This window comes from Aptenodytes patagonicus, chromosome 1 (assembly GCF_965638725.1).
Source record: "Aptenodytes patagonicus chromosome 1, bAptPat1.pri.cur, whole genome shotgun sequence".
NCBI classification, from domain to species: domain Eukaryota; kingdom Metazoa; phylum Chordata; class Aves; order Sphenisciformes; family Spheniscidae; genus Aptenodytes; species Aptenodytes patagonicus.
The window spans coordinates 209833947-209847380 of record NC_134949.1 but is presented as its reverse complement, the minus strand read 5'-3'; the positions used below and the strand labels follow the sequence as shown (position 1 = coordinate 209847380).

General features: G+C 36.6%; 1 protein-coding gene across 1 annotated transcript in view; it reads right to left on the bottom strand.

Moving 5' to 3' along the window:
• CWF19L2 (CWF19 like cell cycle control factor 2) overlaps positions 1-13434 on the bottom strand; it is a 91791-nt gene that overhangs the window by 44455 nt on the left and 33902 nt on the right. The window lies entirely within an intron of this gene.

Below are 13434 nucleotides of genomic sequence, written 5' to 3'. Positions count from 1 at the left end.
GACAAAATTAGGGAACACGTGCTGGTAGGTTGCAAAGACTCAAAAGGTTTTGGCAAACAGAATATGTGATGAATAAGAGGAAAACAAAAAGGTTTAAATTGCAGAAGAAATGCAAGTTAGGTATTAGAAAGGTTTGTCTAATATTAAGGACCGTAGAACAACAGTACAGTTGCCTAAGAAGAATATAGAATCATTATCATGTTGGTTTTTATTTTAAAAAAAAAAAAAACCAAGAAGAACTAGAAAACTGCTAAGAACCATAGATGTGTACAATGACTAGAGAGGGAGACAGTAAGGTATTAGTAAGTTCTAAGGACAGATTTCAGCAGGCTCTCATTTACACAACATGAAATGATGCAGAGGATAAACATTTAGATATAATACATACTGAATTCTTTGAGTCAGAACCCTACAGCTGACAGGTTTTTGTGGGTTTTGTAAGTTTCTGAGGGTTTTTTTTCCTAATTTCGAAGAGTCCAGAGTCCTGACACAAGGCATATGAGACTGACCATAACGTATTTAGATTTACTATTCCAGAGAAAAAAAAAAAGGCAAAAAATTATAGTAATATTTACCTTTAGAAGACAAAGTAAAAAAAAAAAAAGAAGTGGTCCATCAAAGAGAAATTAAAAGGAGCAGATAAAAGGATAAAATAATTATGGACAGCAGGAAGACTAACGTGAAGTCATGTTAGAGACTAAAAGTAAATGCATACTATGAACCAAGATGAATCCAATGGATCAAATATGCCAGACATGATTATTCAGAAAAGTAAAGATGTTATTAGAGGTAAAGACATCTTTCAGAAGTCAAAATCCTGCCTAAATAGAACTGAATTAAAAACACAGCAAAAATTTAGAAAGTTAATTGTATTAACATAAAATGGCAAGGCAAAAGTTGATTTTGAGGAGGACCTTACTAACAATAAATACTAAAGCTATTTCTAAACACATCAGAAGCAGAAAGCTTTCTGGTAGAAAAAAAAAGATGATCAAATGGTTACAGCAGTATCAGAAGATGACATTTGAATAATAAATTATTTGCATTCTAAATATAAGATTTTCCTATTCAACAACTTTTTTTTTTTTCCCCTTTTAAAAACAGAATAAACTTTAGGAATCATCTTTAAATCGACATATCAGTAAAAGGAGTTTTCAAGCAAGCTGCCATGAAGAGATGATTTTCACTAGAGCTCCCAAAAAGAATTCCAATACGTAATGTCCACATCCTTCAGCATGCATTATATCACTTAAATAGGTCTCAGTACAAAAAATAGAGGGTGGCAATTACAACATAAACCTTTAAAATGTACCAAAGGCTGATTCTGGGAATTACGGGGTGATGCATCCAACATTTGTTATGGACAAACTCACACAAGTATAAGAACAGAATTCCTCTACACTTGAACAAATGTGGCATACTGGAGAGAGCCTTTGCAGGGAAAAGCCATGACTCACAGAAATACTAGACTTTTCTGAAGGACTTAAAGGAGTGTGGATACCGATCTAGCTGAAAGAGTGTACTTAAAACTCATTTTATCTGTTGATATTTTCTTTCCACATTTATAGACTTGCATTCCTACAACTATATGACATGGTATACACTAACACCTATGTGCCATTCAGCATAGCACAAGAATGGAGTAACTACTTTCTTGCCTACTAACAAACTGTGAAATAGTCCAGGAGACCTTACAAATATTCCCAGGAACTGTTACCACCTTTCATAAAAGAGGCAATAATAATCTTTTTGTGCTTTATGTAGAGATTCACTTGAGTCTGGCTTTTTGCTTCTGTTTTAACTTGCTTTTAATATCTGGAGAGTATATTATTTCTTCATGCAGTGGTACGGTATTACAAGCTTACTTTAAACCTCTCAAGTTTCTGAATTAATGACTTATTAAATAAGTATTATTAAATATTAAACATATTAAGCTATATTATAAACAGAAATGTTGGTGATAGTAATATAATAATTATTCATTAATAATTATCATCAGATATATTATCTCTATTTATATAAGTACAATATAGGTTTAAAATATATATATATTAAAGTACTTTAAATATGATACTTGTTATTAAATGTTAAAGTTGAAACTGGAGAAGAAGCTCAGTCACTAACCCTGAATCTTGTGATGACTGCTACACAAACAATATAATTTACAGTCTGAAACAAAGAAAGATAGTGTGTATTTACAGAACAAGAGGGGAATTGTTTGTTGCCATTAATTAAGGAACATGAATTTTTACTTCAGGCCAATTAAATATGCAAAGTACACAGTTGTTCTCACCAAACGTACAAACCGCTATATAGCGATTAACACCCAACTGAAGAAAACAAAGCAAGTAAGTCTGGTTTTGAAAGATAAATGCTTTAAATTAAATACATAAATAAATAAAATGCAGTTCTGAAAAAGATTTTTGAACTCTCCAGAGATGATGCCTGTTCCATAATCCAGCAGGAGGAAATGGAAAAGCTCTGCCACCAGGTGCACAGCTTAATTTGAGGAACAGACACTGGAGTAGCTGAACAAAGGGAGTAAGCAGGCCAAGCATCTGAGATAGGATATACTCAATTGGAACTGGTTTTCAATGTTAATAGCTAAAGAGAATAAAATATATTTTAAGAGTCAGTATATTGTGGGATAGGGAGCAACTAGAGCTAGGAAAAACAAACTTTTTTTTTTAATTACTGAGCCAACAAAAAGCTGCATGCTGCATGAGTTGAGAGCTGTTTGCAAATGTTTACCAAGAGCTACACTAAAGTGGTACAAGCACAGTGAAATGAAGGAATAACAAAGCTCAGCAACAGTCTTCAGCAAGAAACAAACCTCTACAACCAAATGCTAGCTATGGACAAATTAGATGCTGGACTAAGCGTACAACCCGTTTCCTTTCTCTTACAGTCTATGGCCAATGGAAACGCTTTGAATATTGCCTTATTCCTCTATCGGAAAAGTCTGTCCTTATAATATCAAATAAGTGCCTAGAAGACATCTAGCACTTCTCAGAGTGCTGGATGTAGCTATTTCTTCCATTCGCTGTCTCCTGTTCTCTTTCGTTACTCTTTCTTCTCCCATTTCAGTTACCCTTCTGTTAGGTTCTCAGGTTGCGTTTACACACAATCACCACAGTTATCGGAAGGATGAGTCAATCCCATTTAGAAGGAGCAGTCTGCCTCCTTCAGTGCTGGCTATTTGTAAGGGCACATCTCATCATTGAGGAGTCAGTGTAGTCACTACCTGAAGTCCCCATGTAACATAGGTTTCAAAGCACCTAAGCTACCCTTCAGGCTCTGCCATTTGTTGTGAATAATAGAATTGTCAACTTCGAGGTAATGCTTATAAAATCAGTAGGTAGACCATTCTCCACAGCAAGACCAAGGTTTGGATCTCACAGCAAGATGAAATTAAAACGGTCACAGGTCTGTAACAGCAGTCCACTGTATAAAACTTGTATCTTTGATTTGGGTTTTTTATAGCAGAACAAAATAAGATTAAGAGAAATAGCAGCATGAGGAAGGGAAGCAAGAGCAAACTTCTACCTAGGTTAAAAATTTAGTATTTCAAGAAAGACTCAGTAAACATAGCAATAAGCATCACTATTACAACTTCAAAAGGTATTAAGCTAATATAGAAATGGGATTAAAAAAGGTTTTACAAGATCAGAAAGTTGGTCCGCCATAATCAGAACGGACACACACAAAAACCTCGAATCAAATTCAGTAAGAGTTGTACTGCCAGCCTGTGGAAGTGAGATTGGAACTAGTAATATGTAACTTGCAGCAGCTTGTAATGTGCCCGGTGATGTGCCTAGTAATGGGGAAAACTAAAGCAATTAAGTCTAACTTAACAATATTGGATGACAGGAAGCCACATAACCTTGCAAATACAACTTTTAAAAAAGGTCTAAATGTGCAGTTTGATATTTTAAATTGTTAGCTGCACTTTGAAATGGTTAGTCACTTAACCATACCATCAATGAGCCACTGTAGGTATGAGATATAAGAAAACTAATGACTAGATGGCTTGTTTCTATAGCAAGAACATCTCATACAGAACATATATACTCAGACCATAAAAAGAAAAGTATTGCAGCATGTTGGTTCTTAAGTCCACAAATTCCTGTTTCATCATATCAAAGACAGAAATGTAATATAAAACTGAGAAGGTGATAAGCAGAAGTTCAGCATATGTAAATAAAAATAGTATTTACTTAAGTAAATATAAGAATTTAGTAACAAGTAAATAAAAAAGTGCAGTAAAAATACTGCAAGAAGTTTCAAAAAAGTTCAGGCCTCAATATTCACTATTTAGAAAAGAGATTTACCCTAACTCTGGTATATGAGTTATTCTCAGAGACTGTAGTATCAGAAAAGGTAATTTTACAAACTGAAAGCAACAGATTAACCCAACCAAAAATAGTAATTCAGGCATATGAGGGAGCTTAATAATGCATTTTTATTAGAAAGAGAGGTAATCCGATCTGAAAAATTATTATTGAAGGAGTATATGTAGAAAAGGGTCTTCAAAAAAAAAAAAAGCAGAGGAAAAATGTGGACAAAAAGATTCAACTCTGCATCTGGCGGCCGGTCACGAGCGGTGTTCCCCAGGGCTCAGTACTGGGGCCGGTCTTGTTTAATATCTTTATTGATGATCTGGATGAGGGGATTGAGTGCACCCTCAGGAAGTTTGCAGATGACACCAAGTTGGGTGGGAGTGTTGATCTGCTTGAGGGTAGGAAGGCTCTGCAGAGGGACCTGGACAGGCTGGATCGATGGGCCCAGGCCAACTGTATGAGGTTCAACAAGGCCAAGTGCCGGGTCCTGCACTTGGGCCACAACAACCCCATGCAGCGCTACAGGCTTGGGGAAGAGTGGCTGGAAAGCTGCCTGGCGGAAAAGGACCTGGGGGTGTTGGTCGACAGCCGGCTGAACATGAGCCGGCAGTGTGCCCAGGCGGCCAAGAAGGCCAATGGCATCCTGGCCTGTATCAGAAATAGTGTGGCCAGTAGGAGTAGGGAAGTGATTGTGCCCCTGTACTCGGCACTGGTGAGGCCACACCTCGAATACTGTGTTCAGTTTTGGGCCCCTCACTACAAGAAGGACGTTGAGGTGCTGGAGCGTGTCCAGAGAAGGGCAACGAGGCTGGTGAGGGGTCTGGAGAACAAGTCTTATGAGGAGCGGCTGAGGGAACTGGGACTGTTCAGCCTGGAGAAAAGGAGGCTAAGGGGAGACCTCATCGCTCTCTACAACTCCCTGAAAGGAGGTTGTAGCGAGGTGGGTGTCAGTCTCTTCTCCCAAGGAACTAGCGATAGGACGAGAGGAAATGGCCTCAAGTTGCGCCAGGGGAGGTTTAGATTGGATGTAAGGAAAAATTTCTTTACTGAAAGAGTGGTGAAACATTGGAACAGGCTGCCCAGGGAAGTGGTGGAGTCCCCATCCCTGGAGGTATTTAAAAGACGTGTAGATGAGGCGCTTAGGGACATGGTTTAGTGGGCCTGGTGGTGTTGGGTTGACGGTTGGACTCGATGATCTTAGAGGTCTTTTCCAACCTCAATGATTCTATGATTCTATGATTCTATCCTTTTAAGCTTCTGCTCATGTATATCCATACCCTCAAGCCATTATCACTGCTGTTATTTTGGGAGACATCAGAAGAAAGCCAAACACTTGAAAAAGTAAGGAGCCTGTAACAACATCTTACCTAGACAGGCAGAACAGAACGGTAAAGCTAATACTGACATTGGTAGTGGCACTTCCATTCCAGACACCATTGGAGAGCTCCACCCTCCACAGCCATCACTGCAGCACCCGTGACGAACCTCTGTAAAAATCTCACACACACAACTTTGCAAACCGTGCTGCTAGCTGAAAGTATCTCGTCATCCAGATGTGCTGGCCCAAAGCCAAATGTCTTCATTCCTTTTAGAAGGATGGGTGCCTAGTTTAATTGCTCCTCTTAAACAGCCTGTTTCTATAAAATGTTTCTGCTTTATGTTGGTAGCAACAGCTAATGAGACCTAACATGTAATTACACTAAAGACCAGGTGGTCCCAACAGTCATTGGTTGATCAAATTCTCCTTTCAAAACCTCATTTTGAACAAAATAATTGTGTTTCATTGCTTAAATATACAAAATTTATTGTTAATTTATGGTTCACACTTTTATAAATGGTTTTATATGTAAATTATTTTAAGTCCAAAAAGGTTTAATACCATGTATTTACCAAGGCTGTGCAAGGACCAAGAGAAGCATCAGTGAGGTTCTACCTTTCCATTTCAGATGGGAAGTATCTACTGCATCAGAAAGGCCTTCCAGGAATGTTTTTGCTTTTGTTTTTTCTTGGGGTTGGGGGGCTGTCAAATTTGTTAAGAAAACCAGAATTTACTCCAAGGAATCACAGTGAAAGAGTAGATACAGCAGTAAAAATTTGCAGAAATTCAACATAGTATTGGGAGAAAAACAGAGCTGAAAAAACAGCACCATCAGCTACAAGTGCTGGCACTTGGATACGGCTTTTGCTTCCAGTATCAAAGCGTACTCCAAAGCTTTTGTATTATCAGTTTGAACTCTAAGACGTTTTATCTGCTCTGCCCTTTTATACTTGTTACATCTACTGAAACCAGTAAGATACTTTACATCATTTAGTTACTGATACAATTTCTCTAGTACTTTTTAATTGCAAAAAACAATTTCCTATAAATTACATTCAGGAAGTTAAGCCACTTTGTCTTAATATGTTTTTGTCTTATAAATAATTGTGTAATCTTCTTTTACTGACATCAACAAGAGTGTTCAGGAAATACACTCACCAGAAACTGCATATACCTATTATTTTTAAAAAGTATGCACTAGTGATAATTAAGGCTGTTCTGCAAAAGTATGCCCACTTTATTATTCCCTGTTCCAGTTAGAGCTAGTCAACTCTTCGTATGGAAAACAAACTTTTGCTGAAGAAAGAATGGCACAACCATCCTGCAGACAAGATTCAAGTGTGATGGAACAGCAGGAATTAGAAATTATGATGAGCTGAAAACATCTGAGAGTAAACAGGCCAACAGCCATCTGTTGCTGTCTCCCCACCATCTGAAGTTCCAAATGAAATCAGATTTTTATTGTGTGTTTAGTGAGAATTATTACTCCCCAGCATTCTACTTTTTATAAAAGTGTCACAGCTATATTTTTCTGAGAAGCAGTTTTAAATAATTTTTTTAATTATTCTTTATATATTGTAAGTCTAAAAGCATTACTACAACTGTATTTAAGTTCCGCATTGGGTATGTCACAATTAAAGGCCACTCAACCATGTGTTATTAAAACATATTACAGGTAAATTTTGAAAACCAAATATTTTTATTGCAGAAGAATATCTGTGTTTATAGTCTCAATTCCCAAATGTAAAATTAAACATGCTGGCACACCTGCAATTTTGCATGTTAATTTTCAGGGTGATTTGGGGTTTTTTTTGTTTGCTGTTGGTTTTGGGGGGTTTTTTAAAAGAAAAAACAACCCACACATCAGAAGCACTGATTATTTTTCTTCTTTCTTTCACTTCCTATTCCAAAGTATTAATCACTATCTAAATTTTACATGTATACACACATATACACAAACACACAGGCACACACACACACACACACAACCATACCACTTTACTTTTAGATAACTGGCTCTTTTTCCAAGGAATCACTGTCATTTTTAATGTATTTTTGAAAAGGCCAATCTTGAAAACACATGAAAAATAAAGAAACACGCTCATTTTTCCCTATTGTCATTATTGGAACCAATAGAATATTATTTCAGGTTTGTTCCACAACTGATTCCTCTCAGCTACTCCTAATGTCATATGGTTTACTTATCTCGGGATAATAACTGTGCTGTAAATAATTTGTCTGCATAAGATCCAGCATATTCCATCCTGTCTCTCTTAATGCAGACTATACGTAATGATATGCAATGGATGGTATTTTATCATAAATAGGATTATGAGGTAGAAGCCAAGCTGTCGTATTCAGTTTCCTTTCTGAAAAATGGTGTTAATTCTTCAAAAAGAAGAAATAAAAAAATAAAATATTCATTTATACTGAGCTGGTTTCCCCAGAATTCTCTCAGTCTGGGTACTAATGCGTCTTGGGGATCCAAATTAAACATCAGACCTTCAATACATCAAAATTTATCTTCAGATGTAGTTTGTAAGAGGAGGTGTTGGAAACCTAATCATCCTTATTATTTATACTCAGGAAGAAGAATTAAATTAAAAAAAAAAAGCAGAAGCATTTCAAGTACGGGAAGCTCTTGATATTATGAAGGTTTTAACTAAAAGATGAGCCCTACTTATGCCATAAAACTAGCTAAACTAACTTTTCCTTGCACTATAAATCTTCTCCACCTGAGCTGCACAAGCAATGGTCTGGAGAGTGTTACTCTTCCAGATGCAACAGGTAGCCTAGAAAAAGTTTTCTCCTTTAAAGCAGCACCATGTCAGTCAGATGCCTACTGTAAAGTGAAATACAGTGCCTGCCAAAATTGAAGACTTGCTCTACAGGTATCTTTCATGCCCAAGAGGCTTCACAGAAGCACTCCATAACTTTCATTAGAAAAACTTTAGGAGATTTTTTCTGAGTTTTTTTGCTCTATCTTGAGGAATATATGTATCTTGTGGAATATGTATTTCTATGGGGTTTTTTGCATATGTGTGTGTATATATATCTGTATCTATCTCAATTACTGTTTTATTCCTTATGCTTTAAATATCTTTATTAAATGAATCATACTAGACAAGGCTGATGGACTTTCACAGAAAATTCAGTTGTTCAAATGAAGATTTGCTATGCTGAAATCATACGCGGTTTTCTTACAAATTTCTCAAATGCATGACAGAAAAGCCTATATGTTTCTCTCTACTTTTTCAGAATTTCACTCTCTTCTTTTAAATACTCTATGATAGTATATCCTCTACCATGTTATTTTACTTGAAGTACCACCTTCTACCTTTCATTCAATTTTGTATTGATTTTGTATTTTAAACACAATTCATCATTATTAAGAACTGTCTCTAGCAATTGCTCAGCAGAGACTACTTTCTGTTTCCTGCATACTGATTAAGTGCTATGGAACACAGTAACAGGCTTAGGGTTGAGAAGCTTTTTTTCTTATAGGCCATACTTCATTTGGAAATGAAAACAGTTTCAAAAGATGCATACACTTCTACCTCATTCATCCACCACCATGAACTGAGTCTAGATTTACCTAATTTTGTATCATGTCAATATACTTCCTGATTAAAAAAAATAAACACAATTAAGTCAGTTTGTAGCAACACAAAAGCAAACTGCTTTTAATTTAGCAGATTTTACTCTAATTCTAATGCAGGGACCATACTGAAAGAAGCATGAGAAAAGATGGAAAAAATCTATAAAAAATTGAAAAGGCAAAGCACACAAATAATGCACATCATAAATTATTTAAAATCATCATAAAGAATACTTTCTACATGCAGATTAAAACATAAAAGCAGCTATACTGGATCAAACCAAAGCCCAACATGCCTTCTCCAGCAGTAGCCAAAAGCGAATGCCTAACGAAGAGTACAAAAAGAAAGGATGCCTCCAAGCATTTGTGACTCAGCAATTAAGAGCCAGACATCATTTCTGTACAATCCTCAAGGGGTTTAGTTTTCATGAACTTATCCAGCCTCTCCTTGAATCTATTCAAGTTCCCAGCATCCACAACATCCTGGAACAACCATTCTGTGAAGAATCACCTTACTTGTTTTCAATCTGCCTTTTCAATTTGGACTAGATGATCATTGTAGGTCCGTTCCAACTGAAATATTCTATATTCTGCCTCTTGCTCATTGAAATTTTACCTCCCAATTTTTGTACCACCAAAAACCACTGCAAATGATGTGCTTCAGAGGAGTGCTAATGTTCCAGATATATTTTGTTAAGTAAAAATACAGAATAAAAGCATAAATTACATCAGTTATGACTGGTACTGACAATGGCAGAGGTAACATCCTCATAACCAATGCACTCAAATTAAGAGTTGTATAGCACTTTCAGATAACAGAAATACAAACTGTACTTAGAGGTAAACCATGAACACATGGAAGTTATTTTTTAAATGCTGAAGCCTCCACAATTTTCTGCTGTCTCCTTACATTCAGTAAGTACTCATTTTCATCACCTATCCTAACTCAGAAAGCCTGTGGTACAGCAGCCTTCTCTTACACAGTTTCACTAGGGCTCAAAGCACAACTTTGCTTTTCTTAAAATGCCCGTGACAAATTAGACATAAACTTCTGAACATAAGCATCATTTAATTCTATCACAAGTGAAATTACAATATTTAATTCATGGTTTGTCCCTTCATACAGCCCAAATGCCTCTTCTGCATATTCACCCAGTTTTTTGATTTCCATAGACTCTGAAGGTTGCCTCCTGCTCAAATGTAAAGACAAAACAAGCACAATCTACATTTTAATTCATCCTTTTAAAAAGGGTCTTTGCATGTGCATTCATCGCAGTTGTATACACGTGACTCAAGTATTTAAGTACAATAGCCATTAAGGCCCCAAATTTCACTTAACGGATAGTTTAACCGTAATCCTACTAACATTTATAGGACTACACACTTAAGGTAACCTGCAGTGAACAACAGAGGGGCTCTACCCAAGCTGAGACATCCACAGTGTGCAACAGACACACCACACAGGTAAATTCCGTATACGGACTTTCAGGATGCCACATTCAGACAAGTCGATGTGTCTCTCACCGGAGCTGAGGACACAAAACCAGTTGAGAAACCTATGCATTTTGCACTTAGTGCTTTTAGTCACAGACTTTCCATTTACAACAGACACACACAAGTCTCTACCCATGAGAGCTATCTAATCCAACGCGCCGTAAGTCAGGCTTGTTCGGTGTCTAGAGTCCTTAAACTGTTGTTCCAATCTAATTTCATGTTTCAAACTAGAAATATTAGGATCAAAATGTTTATTTAATGTTACTAATACATAAAATAACCTGTGATGCACTTAAGGCTATCAGATACTGACATATTTAGAAGTGTGAAGAGAAGAAATATTAATAAATCTACCTTTTACCTCCAATCATCTTCCTGTCTAGTCTGGTGTTCTGTTTCACAAAGCCTTGTTACTGAGGAGCTTTCACAACTTATGGCAGCCTGATACATGGTGGCGTCCTGTCACAGTCCTTCTGCTTACTGTAGAGCAGAAAACTATCTTCTTAACTGCATATTCAGGCATTAAGCCTGATAATAGCAATGCTTCTTAGCTCTCCTAGCACAACTAACTAGGAAAATACTTACAATAGCGCACCAGTTCAGAGGCTATTAAAATATACTTATCCTCTATTTAGGTTTCATATATGTGTGTGTGTATATTTGTATTTATTTATAGATATAGTTATTTCATCAAAAAAATTAGATACAGAAAAGAAGTAGGAAAAAGTGCAATTGAGAAATTAAATATTTAAGATGATGTGGAAATGAGGTGCGGGAAAAAAAATAACGTGGAAAAAATTAAACAACTTCAGTGAACCAATATCCCCAAACAACATTCCCTAGTATTTTTCATGAAGTACCAAAAAAGCAAGATAACAGCTACTCATATGCCTTCAAGAGGAGTATATATAAAAACTAACCTCTTCAAAAAACCACACAAATTTTATTGAAAAATTCATATCTCAATTCAGGCAAAAGAATTCCATTTATAAAGCTACTCAGAAGCCACAAACAATTTAAGAACAACTCAACTAATAAAATTTCATCTTTTCTGCACTTTGGACACATGGAAGGTTAGCAGTTGAAAACAAATCAAATGTTAGACATGCAAAATGAGGGCTGGTAGTGCATAAAAGAAACGCTTCGATACTGCTGAAAAATGGTTTAAGACAAAGTTACTGGGTTTTTTTCACTATCAAGAGAATCCAAACATGTTTTAGCCTGTACTGAATTTTAATGTGGGATACCTTCATACACAGAAAACCTATAATGTTATTATTTGTGGGTGTTCATTTAATAGAAACATCACACTAACTACCAAAAACAATGAAGGAAAAAAAAAAAGGAAAAAGAAAACAACAACAATCCTCTTCCTCAAGGTAAATATTTGCTATAAAATTACCCAAGTGGGCTTACTCAGGATGCAGCCATGGACTTCTCTTCTGCTTCAGTATCTTTTACAATTTTCTTGCTATTCTAGGTTCAGAAAGATGTACACTTTCATGCTTTTTGGCTTCTTTCAGCTGGAAATCTCTACTTGCAACATCTAAATGCACCACAAACAGCAGGTCTTAAAACTACGGATTACTTTGGCCAAAATGAAAACTAAACAAAATGGTCTTACCAGGATCTGTATGCTTGGTGAAATATATCAGCTACTAAACGTAAGGTTTTTAAAGACCAAACATCAGTATTTGAAAACTGTACTTCAAAACCACATTTTTGGGGTTGCTTGGGGTAGAATTCTTGTCTAAATCAAACAAACCATAAAAGCTAGATTTGCCTCTATTCTCACTTACAAACAAATAAATAAAAACACCAGGATTTAAGCTACCACTTTACAGTCCCTTCTGTCTGTAGTTTCTTGATCACTTTAAGGCAGAACAAACCAGCACCACCGTCAAAAGAATTGATCCTGTCCTCTGTACAAACCCCAGCTGCCCATGCACACCCCCTTTACTAGTACAAGTCTTCATTCAGCCACACAGTGAACTGAATTGGGAAATTGATCCACGTTCAATTAATCAAGAAGAAAAAAACCTTCCTAGGGAGATGCATTCAGAATTGCCTTCACTGCTTCCTGATTTATCTCCCCAGTTCTCCCAACAGAAGTGAAAATAAGGCAAAGCCACGTTTCAGTACCTTTCAGCATGACATTGGCCATGCTGCTCCAAGGAACCAGAGACAGACGTGCCTGAAACAAAATGCTTCATGTTTGTTATTGGTAGCAGAGGCAAAGCTATCAAACTTTGGGATCAATAGGACATCCATTTGGAAAAACACTTCTATGGAAACTGCTTCAGGTATCTTACTTGCAATGCATGTGGCTGAACTCAGTTGCTATCACTTGGGTGGTCACTGTTATAGAAAGACTGATTCATACAGTATCAAATACACCTTCACAAATCAGCCTCTCTTGTGTTATGAGATGGTTTCTGAACATCTCAGCTGTTTAGACACACAGTGTGATATAGCTGGCCCTTCATACACAGGAGCACCCAACACATTCTGCTTGTGTCCCAGTAGTCCAAAATCAGTTTGAAGCTGTAAAACCATTAAGTCTACCCTAGGAACTATCACAAGGATAGGACTTAGGACAGAGCAACTGCAATCTTTGCTGGACCGCTCACACTCAAAAGCCACGTAATACAGGCTAGAAGTAGCCATGAAATAGGCACAGGCAA